The following is a 14842-nucleotide window of genomic DNA, read 5'->3' as shown; positions in this document are numbered from 1 at the left end:
CCCCTCAACAGACATAGGTCTGATCTCCAAAATATACAAAGAACACCAGAAACTAGACACTAAAACTCTAGTTAACCCAATTAAAAAATGGGGTACTCTACTGAACAGAGAATTCACAACAGATGAACTTCGAATGGCCAAAAGGCACTTAAGGTCATGCTCAACCTCCATAGCGATCAGGGAAATGCAAATCAAAACAACTCTGAGATACCATCTTACACCTGTCAGAATAGCTAAAATCAAAAACAGCAATGATTGCCTATGCTGGAGAGGATGTGGAGTAAGGGGAACACTCATCCATTGTTGGTGGGAATGCAAACTTGTGCAGCCACTGTGGAAATCAGTGTGGCAGTTTCTCAGGAAACTGGAAGTCAACCTCCCTCAGGACCCAGCAATTCAACTCTTGGGAATACACCCAAGAGATGCCCTATCATACTACAAAGGCATTTGAGCAACTATATTCATAGCAGCACTGTTTGTAATAGCCAGAACCTGGAAACAACCTAGGTGCCCCTCAATAGAATTGTTAAAGCAGGTGTGGAACATATACACATGAGAATTTTACTCAGAGGTAAACAACAATGACATCCTGAATTTTGTATGCAAATGGATGGAAATAGAAAACGCTTTACTGAGGACGTAACCCAGACCCAAAACGAGAAATATGGTATGGACTTACTCATAAGTGGATTCTAGGCATAAATAAAGAATATTGAGCCTATAATTCGTGATACTAGAGAAGCTAAATTAGAAGGTGAACCCAAAGAAAATCATATAGCTATCCTCTTGGATATTGGAAGTAGACAAGATTGCCAGGCAAAACTTGGGTGCACAGGGCTGGGGGATGGATGTAAGGGGAGATTGGTAGAGAGAAGGGAGAAGGGGAGGATTCAGGAGAGCTTGAGGCAATGAGATGGGTGGGAGGGAGGAAGGGTGGATATGGGAGCAGAGAAGTAAATATCTTAATTAAGGGAGCCATTTTAGGGTTTGCAAGAGACTTGTCTCTAGAGGCGTTCCCAGGTTCAAAGAGAGGTCGCTAGATTGTTCCTTGGGCAGCAGAGGAGAGGGTGCCTGAACTGGCCTTGTCTTATAACCACACTGATATCTTGCATATCACCATAGAACCTTCATATGGCGATGGATGGAGATAGAGACAGAGACCCACATTGGAACACTGGACCTAGCTCCCAAGGTTCAGTTGCAGAGCAGAAGGAGGGAGAACATGTGCAAGAAAGTCAGGATCACGAGCGGTGCGTCCACGCACTCAGACATTGGGACTGATGTAATGGGAGCTGACCAAGGCCAGCTGGACAGGGAGTACTAGATCATGTGATCAAAATGGACACTCTGAATGTGGCTGGCAATGAAGGCTGACTGAGAAGCCAAAGACAATTGTAATGGGTTTTTTTAATTTACTTATTTATTTATGTATAAAAATTTCCACTTTCTCCCCTCCTCCCAATACCCTCCCATTCCCCCCATTCCCTCTCCTCCTCCCTCTCCAGTCCTAAGAGCACTCAGGGATTCCTCCCAATACCCTCCCATCCCCCCCATTCCCTCCCCTCCCTCGAGGTCTAGGAAGGTGAGCATCCAAACAGACTAGGATCCCAAAAAGCCAGTCCATGCAGACGAAACAAGACCCAGTGCCATTGTCAATGGATTCTCAGTCAGCCCCCATGTCAGCCACATTCAGAGAATCCAGTTTGATCACATGCTTGTTCAGTCCCAGTCCAGCTGGCCTTGGTGAGCTCTCATTAGATCAGTCCCCATCTATCAGTGGGTGAACGCACACCCCGCGGTCCTGATATCCTTTGTCATGTTCTCCCTCCTTCTGATCCTCATTTGGACCTTGGGGGCTCAGTCCAGTGTTCCAATGTGGGTCTCCATCTCTCTTTCCATCCATCGTTGGATGAGGTTTCCCTCTGATCCTGCCTTCCTTGCTCACGTTCTGCATCTCCATCTGCATCTCGTTTGGACCTAGGGAGTTAAGTCCAGTGTTCCAATGTGGGTCTTTGTCTCTATCTCCATCCATCGCCAGATGAAGGTTCTATGGTAATATGCAAAATATTCATCAGTATGGTTATGGACCAAGGCCAGCTCAGGTACCCTGTAAAGCAAAGGACACTGTCAGTAAGACAAAAAGGCTACCTTCGGACTGGGAAAAGATCTTCACCAACCCCTCATTAGACAAAGGTCTGATCTTCAAAATATACAAAGAACTCAAGAAACTAGACACTAAAACACTAATTAACCCAATTAAAAAATGGGGTACTGAACTGAACAGAGAATTCACAACAGATGAACTTCGAATGGCCAGAAGGACATGCTCAACCTTCTTAGTGATCAGGGAAATGCAAATCAAAACAACTTTGAGATATCATATTACACCTGTCAGAATAGCTAAACTCAAAAACACCAATGACAGCCTATGCTGGAGAGGATGTGGAGTGAGGGGAACTCTCATCCATTGTTGGTGGGAATGCAAACTTGTGCAGCCACTGTGGAAATCAGTGTGGCGGTTTCTCAGGAAACTGGGAGTCAACCTCCCTCAGGACCCAGCACTTCCACTCTTGGGAATATACCCAAGAGATGCCCTATCATACTACAAAAGTATTTGTTCAACTATGTTCATAGCTGCATTATTCGTAATAGCCAGAACCTGGAAACAACCTAGGTGCCCCTCAATAGAAGAATGGTTAAAAAAGGTGTGGAACATATACACATTAGAGTTTTACTCAGCGGTAAAAAACAACGACATCTTGAATTTTGCATGTAAATGGATGGAAATAGGAAACGCTTTACTGAGGACGTAACCCAGACCCAAAAAGAGGAATATGGTATGTACTCACTCATAAGTGGTTTCTAGCCATAGTTAAAGGTCTGAGAGTCTATAATTTGTGATCCTAGAGAAGTTGAATAAGAAGGTGAACCTGAAGAAAATCATATAGTTATCCTCCTGGATATTAGAAGTAGGCAAGATTGCCAGGCAAACTTGGGTGCACGGGGGTGGTGGGGTGGAAGCACGGGGAGATGGTTAGGGAGAGGGGAGAGGGGTAGGATCGGGAATGAATTGGGGAAATGGCAGGGGGGAGGGAGGAAGGATGGTTATGGGAGCAGGGAAGTTTATATCTCAACTAAGGGAGCCATTTAGGGGTATGCAAGAGACTTGATTCTGGAGGGGTTCCCAGGCCCAAGGAGAGGTCCCCAGATTGTACTCTGGGAAGCAGAGGAGAGGGTGCCTGATCTGGCCTTGGCCCATAACCATACTGATGAATATTTTGCATATCACCACAGAACCTTCATATGGCGATGGATGGTGATCGAGACAGAGACACATATTGGAACACTGAACTTAACTCCCTAGGCCCAAATGAGAAGCAGAGGGAGGGAGATCATGAGCAAGGAAAGCAAAATCAGAGGGGGCCTTCATCTGACGATGGATGGAGATAGAGACGGAGACCCACATTGGAGCACTGGAAGTCAGGACCGCGAAGGGTACGTTCACCCACTGATCCAAGGGGACTGATCGAATGAGAGCTCTATTCATGAGAACCAGAAACTGAAAACGACCTAAATGTCTTTAAACAGACTAATGGATAATTAAAATATGCTTCAGACACACAGTGGAATGTTGTTCAACTGCTATGAAAAATGACAGCGTGACACTTACTGGTAAATGGCTGGAACTAGAAAAGGCCATAGAGTGAGTTATCTTACAGTTTCTGTCTCATCTGCAGATTTGAGCCACAAACATTCAGATGTGAATTTATGACATGGAATAAACCCAGAAATCAGGAATGTACAAAGGCTGTAGGTGCACTAAGGCAAGTTGGGAGAAGAGTATTTGGATAGGGATAATTTAAAGATGGAAATTGGGTCACTATGTCCCAGCCTCCAACAAGGATGGAGCCCACCTTCTTGATCAGAGATCACTCCAGATGCCAGAACTCCAAGTAGGTCACCCACCTGAAGACACCTTCCCCAAATCTTGAGGTACCTGCCTAACCTAGACCAAACCACAGTCTTCTTCATCTCTATGTCTTGACCCCCAGTTCAGATGGAGACCCCCTGCTTGATCATGGGCCACTGTGGCCACTAGAACTTCAGGTAGATCTATGGCTCATGGATCTCCCCTACTCTCCAGATTCCTGCACACAATACACAATTCTACCTCTCCTCCCCCTTCACAGAGTTTCTCTGTGTAGCTTTGGAGCTTGTCCTAGAACTCGCTCTGTAGATCAGGCTGGCCTCAAACTCATAGAGATCCACCTGCCTCTGCCCCCCAACTGCTGAGATTAAAGGCGTGTACCATCATCACCTGGCAACTGCCTCTCATTCTTTTTTTTTTATATTTCAGTATTTTATTTGTGGTTCAGTCTATGTTAAACTAACTTGAAAGAGGAGAGGAAATGTTGTTAATATTAAAAAGACCTATGCCATATTCAACATCAAAAATAAAATATGGGAAAATATTTAAGTGAAGGTGACAACACAACATTATTTCTTTGCATTAACAATCGTTCTTTTTTGCCATGTCCCAGATCCCAATTTGGACAGATACTCCTTCTTTAGCCAGAGGCAATGATTCTCACCAGAAGTTTAGGTAGTCCAACTGCTAACAGATGCCTCTCACTCTCACGGTGCCTGCCCTACCAAGGCCTCCTTCCTTCCTGGTCACTGTGTCCCAGCTCCTGAATTAGACAGAGACTCTCAGCTCGCCCAGAAGCTATGCTGTCTGCCAGAACTCCATGGAACAAATTACCCATCCAAAACTGACAAAATCAGAAATTGTTAAGTAAGCCTATAGTCACCACAAATGCAGAGGCCTAGATGACAGCATAAGAACACAATCAAAGGTAGGCAAAGCAATTTATCACTAGTAGAGCTCAGTTGTCCTAGTACAGCAATCCCTGAAAATCCCTACATGCTGAAGCACACACACACACACACACACACACACACACACACACACACACAGACCTTAAATCTAACCTAATGAAAATGCCAGATATCCCTAAAGAGGAAATTATTAAATAAATCCCTTTTAGAAATTGAGAAAAAGGCAAACAACTATTGTGGAAAATGAATAAATCCTTTCAAGAAAGCCAAGGAAAAACAGTCAAAAGAAATGGATAAAACTATTCAAGACTTGAATACAAAGATATAAGGAATAAAGGAAGCACAAATTGGAATACTGAAAAAGAGAAGTCAAGGTGAGCAAACTGAAACTATAAATTCAAGCATCACTAACAAAATACAGGAAATGGAAGAGAGAATCTTAGGCATTGAAGATATGAGAGAAGTAGGCATACCAGTCAAAGAAAATGATAAATATAAAAAAGTGAAAATGTCTAATTGAAGAATTCCTGACACAGAACATCCAGGAAGCCTAACTGATGTAATTACTTGAAGGAATATGGGTAAGGGGTTACTTATAGATAGAATCGCTCAAGGGCAGTTGCATCATCAAAGAACACATCCCATGTCAGTTTCTATTGTACAGACACTTCCAGCCAAGCCTCATAACCGGAATTCTACCCCAAAACCCTCATGGTCGTAAAAGCAAACCAGCTCTCATTGGTCATCTTATGACCTCCAAGTACACTTTACTCTAAAAATCTCTCAGTTACCACTCACATACACAGACAAATACACATTAAACAAAAAGCCCACCTCAGCACGAGTCACAGCTTACAAACACTGCATCCCTGGAGCTCTTCGTATGACCTTCAGGTCACTCAGCTCCTCTGAAAATATTCTCAACCTAGAAATTGATGCTTCTTTTTTGGTATTCTCTCATATTTTGCATCTTAAATGCAGTTTCTCTTTCCTCCTCTTCCCCCAAACCCCTCCCTCCTCCCGTTTCCCACCTCCATTTTCTTCAGGTCAAATGGACCTAAATCACTACAAAATAGGGGATGTTCTATACCTTGATCAGAACTCTGTATCTATGGATAATTCTTGGCATCTCCTCCAATTTTTCTTCTACTAAAAATCTTAAGTCCATGCAGGATTCAGAAAAAAGATTTGGGGTCATGATATCACTTCACGTCTTCCTCTTTGTAATGAGAACAATTCACAACTCTCTTCCTCGCCTTCTGCCATCATTTTGTCTTGCTAAAGTTTATTGTGTCTAACATCTTAGCAATGCTTCATTTGGGAATTTCACATAAAGTTCTTGCAATGGTGGTATGCATTCCAACAACTTGAACGCATGTCACTCCTCTGCCATTCCCTATTTCTGATACTGTGGTCTCCATGAAGTACTGGGATGAATTCTATCTCATTTTCCCTTTAAGCACTTTTACACTCTCCTTCACATCTTCTTCCTCTATTCCAGTAGTTTTCAACCTGTGGGTTCTGCCACTTGGGGGGTTGAATGCCCTTTCACAGGGGTTGCATATCAGGTATTTACATTATGATTCATGACAGTAGCAAAATTACAGTTAAGAAGTAGCAATGAAATAATTTTGTGCTTGAGGACTACCACAACATGAGGAACTCTATTAAAAGGGTCAACACATTAGCAAGGCTGAGAACCTCTGCTCTATGCCTTAATGGAGTAAAAACTTCTGAAAAAAATTGCACTGAAAATTTCAGAGTCTAAATTTAGCTATTTCATGTAAATTTGGAGAGGTGGCTTCCCCTGGAGACGGAATTGCCTTCTAACTGATGTCTGAGAACAAACAATGACTGAGGTGGAAGTCCTGGAAACTAAACTTTCCACCCATATCTTCAGTTTATATTATGAGTTATTTATTTACGTATTTATGTATTTATTTATTTGCCGAAGCATACCTCTTTAGAATGTGGAACAAGAGGACCTTGTGTGGTTCTATTTTCCTATCAATTTCTGTCAGAATCCTCTTACTATAGCACAGCTTCCATCCATATGGAGAAAGTGTGGGTCTAACTCAATTGTTCTTTTAAAGGGAGATACACTATCTGTGAGAGGTTATATATGTGACAATGAATGCCCATGGTTAGGTTCTTCACAAAAGGGAAATAGAAGTGTGCTAGTGCCCCGTAGTGGGCAGTGCCCATGGATATCCCTCGTTTAGCTCCATTGCACATTGTGAACTCTATCTCTCCAATCCCAACACAGTCAGTGGTGCCAAAGATCAGAGATTTTGCTCCAACCTCCAAAGCAGTATAAAAGCTAAGGACTCCACAGTGGAGATATAGTTGCTTTCCTGTTTGTAGGTGTGAGCTTATTTATGAACCTCCTTTTAGCCTGGAGTTGGTCATGTGTATCAATGCAACTTGACCTCTTCCCTGCCTTTGTTTGTATCCTGCCTTTGCTTTAAGTATCTCTATGTACAATCCTGGCCTATATTTCCAGAAATGAAGACCTTAAGAGATGGTAGTGCATTTGTAGAGTAGAGCAAGTCGTAAGCAGGTGACAAACATGGGTAATACAGTTAACGTTTTATTTGACATTAGTAGATGACCAGAGCAGGATTATGTGCACACAGAAAGTATCTTGAAGGAGACTCCTGGCAGATGTTGCTGATACAGGAGCCCTTCACTCAATTCTACAGACAGTGATCTATTTAGGAAACTCTTGACTTCACTGTGGCCTTTGCTTTAATTGACCACATCTCATAAAACAATATAATGATGCTGATGACTGAAAGCACAGCCGTCAGCATCCCCAGTGGGAACACATGGGTTTGCTGCTTCTTTATCAGATCCTTTTTACTGACCGGAAATGTTAGTGGAAAGTCAAGGGTGCTTTGACCATAAATGTCCACCAGGTGGTTCAAACTCACAGCCAGAACTGTGCAAATGATGTTGAAGATCAGAAATAAGACAGATGTTTTGTAGCACAGGATCATGAAATCAGGGTATGGGGCTCTGATCCAGCAGACCATAAAGGCCACTGAGGTAAAAGTAAGGACTACGGGCTGCATAAAATTAGACAATAATATCAGGCCCCTTGCATACTCAAGTTCTATTGAAATGGTCCAGTTGGAGTTCATAGCACTGTACACTGGCACCCTGGTTATTGAACCTGATTTGTTGACTTCTTGATAATAATAAGCTTCCCACAGTCCAATGTACAACAGGTGTAGAGCCTTGCTGTTGAATTCCCAAATGCGCCAGTGTCTACTGGTAGCTAGGCTTATCCCAAAACACCAGACCAAAAAACTGCAAAGGAGGCTTGTCAGTCTGAAGATCCACTCCTTCACTTCGGCATAGTTGTAGACGCTGTCAGAAAAGTGTGAAATCAACCAGGAACATGAGGGAAAAGAGAAGACACAGAACAAATCATTGTTAGAGGCCTAAAGAGCCATTTTGTTTCTCCTGTCTAAAAGTTGCGTTGAAAAGCTATTTCTATATATTACTCCTGCACATTCTGTAGATAATAATAAAAGAAAAAAGGTTGTGACCCTTCAGTGGATAAGAGTACTTTCTATTCTTGCAAACGACCAGAGTTTCTTTCCTAGCACCTTCCCTGAGCTACTCACAACCACCTCCAGGGGATTTGATGCCCTCTTCTGGCCTCCAAGGGCATGGTACCAACATGCCCAACCCCTACACATACATCTATAACAAAACAAAATAGATTATTATTTTATGTTTTGGTGTGTTTTGCTTGCATATACATGTATGTACATTTGGGGGCCTGATACCTGAAGAGTTCAGAACAGAGTGTCAGAAACAGGCACTGGAGTTACAACTGGTTTTGAGCTGCTATGTTGGTGCTGAGAGTTGAACTCCAAACCTCTCACAAATGAGCCATTGAACTCATTTTTATCCATGAAATATAAGTGACTTATTTATACATGCAAAGAGATATATTCATCTTTAAGTGTGAAAGATGAACACAAAACTGTAACTTCAGGGAGAACAGTTATCTATCCAGTTGACTTCAGTAGTCAGTGACATTCTTATTTGCATATTTGTTACAATTTATAAGATTTTTGCTAAGGAAAGCAATAGAGAAAAGCACAATTAAAATCATAATGGCTTTACCATTGACGATGTATTTAAAAAAATGAAATATGGTAATATAGTTAGGTGATATATTCATTGCCTAGTATGTATTGGATACTTATTTCTATCAATAACACACCTATACACACACACAGAGTATGTAAAACAGAAATCATGGCAGACTTTGTGGACTTTTTTGTCCTTATCACTTCCTCCAATTTCTATCTTTGAATAACCAAAGTCACTTCATTAACATATGCAAACTATGTTGACAAATTTTGAATGAACAACTATTTTCTGTGAAGTAAAACGACATTTTACTTGATCCTGTGAAACATGTTATCAGGATGTCTTATCAGTTACACCCAAATCCTTGGGTGTAAGTGAAAATGATCAGATGGAAAATTATGCCCCAGGGATCTCAGCTTGGTTGTTTTGCAGAAAGGTAAAAGATGGAGTCTTTTTATCAGTAGAAATGTGGACTGTGTCAGTGACTGCATATGAAGAACCCTTCGGGGAACCTACAAACTATATTTTCTTGCCCAGAAATACTTTCTCTTACACACCCACTGTGTTCTAACTGAGTGAAGGCACAGATGTCCTACTTGAAAACTTACACCAACATGATGGGTTTGGAATTGATAGCCAGCTTGGTTAATACACTGTCTATAGCAGAGCGCTGAGGGAGAGTGGATCAAGATTCAGACTGTTGAAGACTTTGTTAATTCCACGTCTGATCTCTGTGGGGTGGATGCATGTTTATTTTTCAGAAAAAGTTTGAAGATCACAGTATAGGTTTCTCCTTAGCCCTTACCTCTGCCTTTTGTAGCAGTATTTATACATTTTGAAGATGAATTCAGATGGGCTTAGTTACTTAGTAGTAATAAGAAATGTTGAACTGGACAGGGAATTATGGGAGAAAGTAAAGCACCTGCAAAAAGAAAAGAAAAAGACAAAAGTACTGTGATGCAGAGTGTGACTCATACAACAAATCCTCACCCATCCCTGGAACACAGACCCATCCTCACAGTCCAGTTCTCTGGATTTGCATTAATGTTTATAAGCATATACGCAATAACAAAACCTTCAGTCCTGCAAGCCCCCATACCTAACTCAGACACTATCTCCAATCCAAAGGAAAAGCTTGTTTTCACCAAAGGAATCTCACTGGGTATACCAACTACTCCTTAGAACAGGCACCATCTGCATCTGTTTCTTGTTTTTCTTCTTTGGCCCTTTCTCCCGGCATTTTGTTTATTTTACCTATTCTGTTATTTTTTTAATCATCTTGGGATATCCATTTGCTTTCCAGTGTGAGAGAGAATGGGTGTGCATTTGGGGAGAGTGAGAGTCAGGGAGGATCTGAGAGGAGTTGGGGGAAGGGAATCCATTACCAGTATGTATTGTATGCAAAAACATTTTTCAGTAAAAATCTTTCAAGCCTCATGAAAGTGAAATAACAGGCACATAGCAATGATCTCAAACTTTTGTAGGTTAGGAGCAAAGTGCAAAATAGTGAAGTAATATACTTGAATTTAATACTTTATAGAGATATAATGGATTATCCAGTCTCCCGATAGTTTACAGTCAAAGACAGTGCTCCCTGGCTATGCTAAAAGTAGATAAATTTTATTCACATAGAAACTTTGCCAACAAATACATGGATTGTATGATATATACAGCAGTGGTCAACAGTGGTCATCCCTATGTCTTATAAAAGGGAAAGTGATGACTGATAGAAATTTGTGAAAAATATAAAATACTCACCTCTTTTTCCTTTTTATTTCAGCTTGAATAAAACATTTTATGCACAATACTTTTTTTATAAGAAGAAAAACACAGAACTGCAAGTGAAGGTGTGAGATAGTTAAAAATCTTTATGCATTGCCAATGGAGCAAGCAGGCAATGTAGAAAACTAGATAATTATCCCTCATAGGCTAAAACAGAGAATTGCCATAAGATCTATCATTTTAGTTTCAGGGCCTATTCCCAAAAGAATTCAAGAATCATCTTGAATACATGTTCATTCAACAACATTCATGGCACTCTTCTCAGTAAGCAAAGGTGTCATCCATGTGCATGTTCCTTGATGGCTGAAGACATATACAAATCTGAAGGGGGAAATTCTGACTTTGTTTAATATGTGAGATCTTTGAGAACATAACAGTATGTGGATAGAGAAAAATCACAGAGAAACAATTATGGCATCATTTCCCACTTATGAGACACCCCATAGGGTGAAATCTACAGATGTGGAAAGTACAGTGGGGGTTACCATGGACTGGACAGTGGGTGAGGATAAATCAAAATGAAAAAGACAAAAAAGTTCCAGAAATGTCTATAAACAAACCACCTTAATTCAGTGAACTGTATACTTCAAATTCAAGATAGCCAGTTTTCTGTTACATGTATTTCCATGGTAAAAGTGTACAGCACCAAGAGGTAGAAAAGTGGAGAAGTTCTGGGAGGAATTGAGGGGGACCAAAATAGGATAAAATACAATGCATGAAAAATACTGGGAAGAAATGCTTTTTTAAAAAAATAATATAGTTTATAAAGTCCGATGATGGATTCTATTTATAGAAGGAAGAGAGGGATACCCCCATGGTTTGGCATCATCATCATTTGAGCTATTGAGTCATAATTTAACCAATTCATTTCCTGGTCCATGCTCAATAATATGACTGATACATAGAAAGGAGGATGTAATGATTCACATCACATGATTCAATTCTGGGATTTGTTCCTTTTCAAAGGGACCTTCAGAATGACTTACCTCAAGATACAGAACACAGAGCATGAGAGGTAGCATTAAAAAGACAAAGATGACTGTATATCAAGGGCAATATGGATTGAGATGAGCAGGTTTGGGGAACATCCAATGGTGTTGAAGTTCTTCCTGAAGACCATGAGCTGTTTAGACCACACAGACATCCAAGAAGTCTTAAGACTCTTCAAATTATTTTCCAGAATGGACAAATGACAGTGGTTGCTTAGTACAGTAACTCTAAACATTCTAATGTTTCCATGACTATTTGTCTTGGGTAGTGGATTCTGAGCAGTGAAAATATTCTAAGTCTTGTAATCCTAAAGAACTAATACCTATTGTATTATTTGAAATGTTGAAACATCTTTCTCAATCAGAAATCTTTTTTATGGTCCCATATAAAATAGCCAGTGTAATTTATGAAGGTCATAAGAGGAAAATTGATAAAAATAAAAAGAAAGAACCAATAATAATATTATTATTAATAGTTTACTAAATTATTAATAAAAATATCACCTGCAACTGAAATACTTTGTAAGCTAAATGGTCCTGGACTTGAGAAAGTGTACTTTTCTTAGGTGACTGGTCCTTGTCAAGGTGTCTATACTCTAGTGGAGGACCTGAGCCCAAGAATATAAGAAGAGCAACAATTAGATTCTATGGTTGAAGTAGAGGGGACGTGTATTTGGAAAGAGGATGTGATATGATATTTGGGGGGTTACTAACCAAACAAGTGGGAGACCTGGATGACAAGAACTTTAAGCCTTTGAAGAGAGAAATTTAAGAAGATATCAGAAATGGAAAGCTCTTTCATGATCTTTGATAGGTAGGATCAACATACTAAAAATATTAATCTTACCAAAAGCAATCTACAGATTCAATGCATTCCTCATCAATATCACACCACAATTCTTCACAGACCTCAAATTCATATGGGAAAACAAAAATCACAGGATAACCAAAACAATACTCTACAATAAAGTAACTTCCAGATGTATCGCATTCACTGATTTCAAGCTCTACTACAGAGTTACAGTAATAAAAACATCTTGGCATTGGCATAGAAACAGACAAATCTACCAACTGAATCAAATCAAAGCCTATGACATTATTCCACACACCTATGAACACCTGATTTTTGACAAAGAATCCAAAATTTTACAATGGAATATAGAAAACCTCTTTAACAAATGGTGCTGACATAACTGCATGTGAGCATGCAGAAGAATGCGAATTAACAAATGACACTGGCATAATTGGCTGTAGACTTGTAGAAGAATGCAAAGGGATCCATTTCTATCCCTGTGTTCAAAAGTCAAGTACAAATGAGTCAAAGACCTCACCTCATCATAAATCCAGTTATACTGAACCTGATACAAGAGGAAGTGAGAAGTAACTTTGAATGTACTGGCACAGGAGATTACTTCCTAAATACACCAGTAGCACAGACACTGTGAGAAACAATTAATCAATTGGACCTCCTGAAACTGAAAAGCTTCTGTAAGTCAAAGAACAATGCCAATAAGATAATACAGCAACCTACGGAGCACCAATCCCACATCTGACAGAGGGTTGATCCCTAAAATATATAAAGAACTCAAGAAACTCGACATCAAAATGCCAAAGAATTCAATTAAAAGTCAGATACACATCTACACCCTGGTAGGAATTTATTATGTTAGAGAAGTATATATACAAAGATAAAAGAGAAAAAGCAAGCAAAGAAACTATGTTTCTTTTGATGGGATGCTGCTCAATTTTAGAACAATGGCCTGGCAAATAAAATGTCTTATATGGAAGATGAAAGATGACAGATGATATGCATACCAGTAGATAAATAGATAGACAGATAGATAGCTAGATAGGTAGATAGATAGATAGATAGATAGATAGATAGATAGATAGATAGATAGATAGACGGATAGACGGATAGACAGATGATAGACAGATAGACATATAGACAGACAGACAGACAGATAGTAGAAAGATAGATAGATAGATGTTAGATATATACATAAATCAACAAGCCGGTTGATTTTTGAAGTGTTAGATAGAAGCATTGTAATAGATATTAGAAGATAGGTGAATGGATGGCTAGGTAGATGAATATATCCATAGAGTCATGAAGCATAGGTAGATAGAGAGACAGCCACAGAGATATTAGATGGACTTATATGTAAATACGTGAATCTATGGATGTGAATGGAGAAGGAGATGGTCGTGCAGATACATAGGTGTTAAATGCATGGTAGATGCATAGATATTGATGATGGATGTTAAGAGGGATTAAGAAATCTAAGGATTTATAAATAAATATGTACTTAGTTATATAGATGATATATGTATATATGCATACATATATAGAGATAGATGCATAAATGATAGATTCAGGAGTGAATAGGTGGATATAAACACATGTACATTCATGCACAGATGATAGGAACATATAGATGTCTGAATATAAACATACATTCATGAATATGTAAGTATACAGACACACACATATATGCATACATATACTTACATAGCAGAGGCATACGTAAATGATTTGATAGAATAGATCAATGAATACATACATTGATATATATATATACATACATACATACATACACAAGAAAATAGATGCATTGATTGATGGATAGATGATTATATACAAAGATTAATGAAATATAGGTAGATACTAGAGAGATAGACAAACATGATAGATACATCGGTAGAAGGATAAATGGGTATGTACATAGGTTCATGAATCTATGCATGGAAGAATTGATACATAGATAAATGGACAGATGGAAAGATAGTAGGTAGGTATAACTACGGGTATAAATATATATCCAGATATTGAAACTTGAAAACTGAAGTGTATGCAAGTTAAAGGTCATAGAGAAAAAACATGTTCTGAAGAGTGCTATCAATATTTACAAAAAGCCCACTGAACAGAAGAGTGTATCTCCTAAAAGTCAAATCATGAAACTCAAGTGTAAAAGGGTCTGTGAGCTATTCCAGAGAAATATCTGTCAGGAGCCTGAAGTGAGATAGGGGCAGCTCATGAATCTGTGTATATATTCATCTACCTATCAATGTGGACATATGGAATATCTAATTACTTTTAAAAAGCAATGCTTGTATTCTCA

At 39.5% G+C, this 14842-nt stretch overlaps 1 long non-coding RNA gene across 1 annotated transcript; it reads right to left on the bottom strand.

The window, feature by feature from the left end:
- Positions 1-7457: 7457 nt before the first annotated feature.
- On the bottom strand, positions 7458-11927 carry LOC148117461 (uncharacterized). Its single transcript, XR_015737005.1, has 3 exons — positions 11718-11927; positions 9755-9871; positions 7458-8211 (listed from the first exon to the last, which is right to left on the bottom strand). It is a non-coding gene; the product is annotated as an uncharacterized LOC148117461 (long non-coding RNA).
- Positions 11928-14842: the final 2915 nt, after the last annotated feature.

Source organism: Myodes glareolus, chromosome X (genome assembly GCF_982192425.1).
Source record: "Myodes glareolus chromosome X, mMyoGla1.1, whole genome shotgun sequence".
Classification (NCBI taxonomy): Eukaryota; Metazoa; Chordata; class Mammalia; order Rodentia; family Cricetidae; genus Myodes; species Myodes glareolus.
This window is presented reverse-complemented; position numbering and strand designations above follow the sequence as displayed.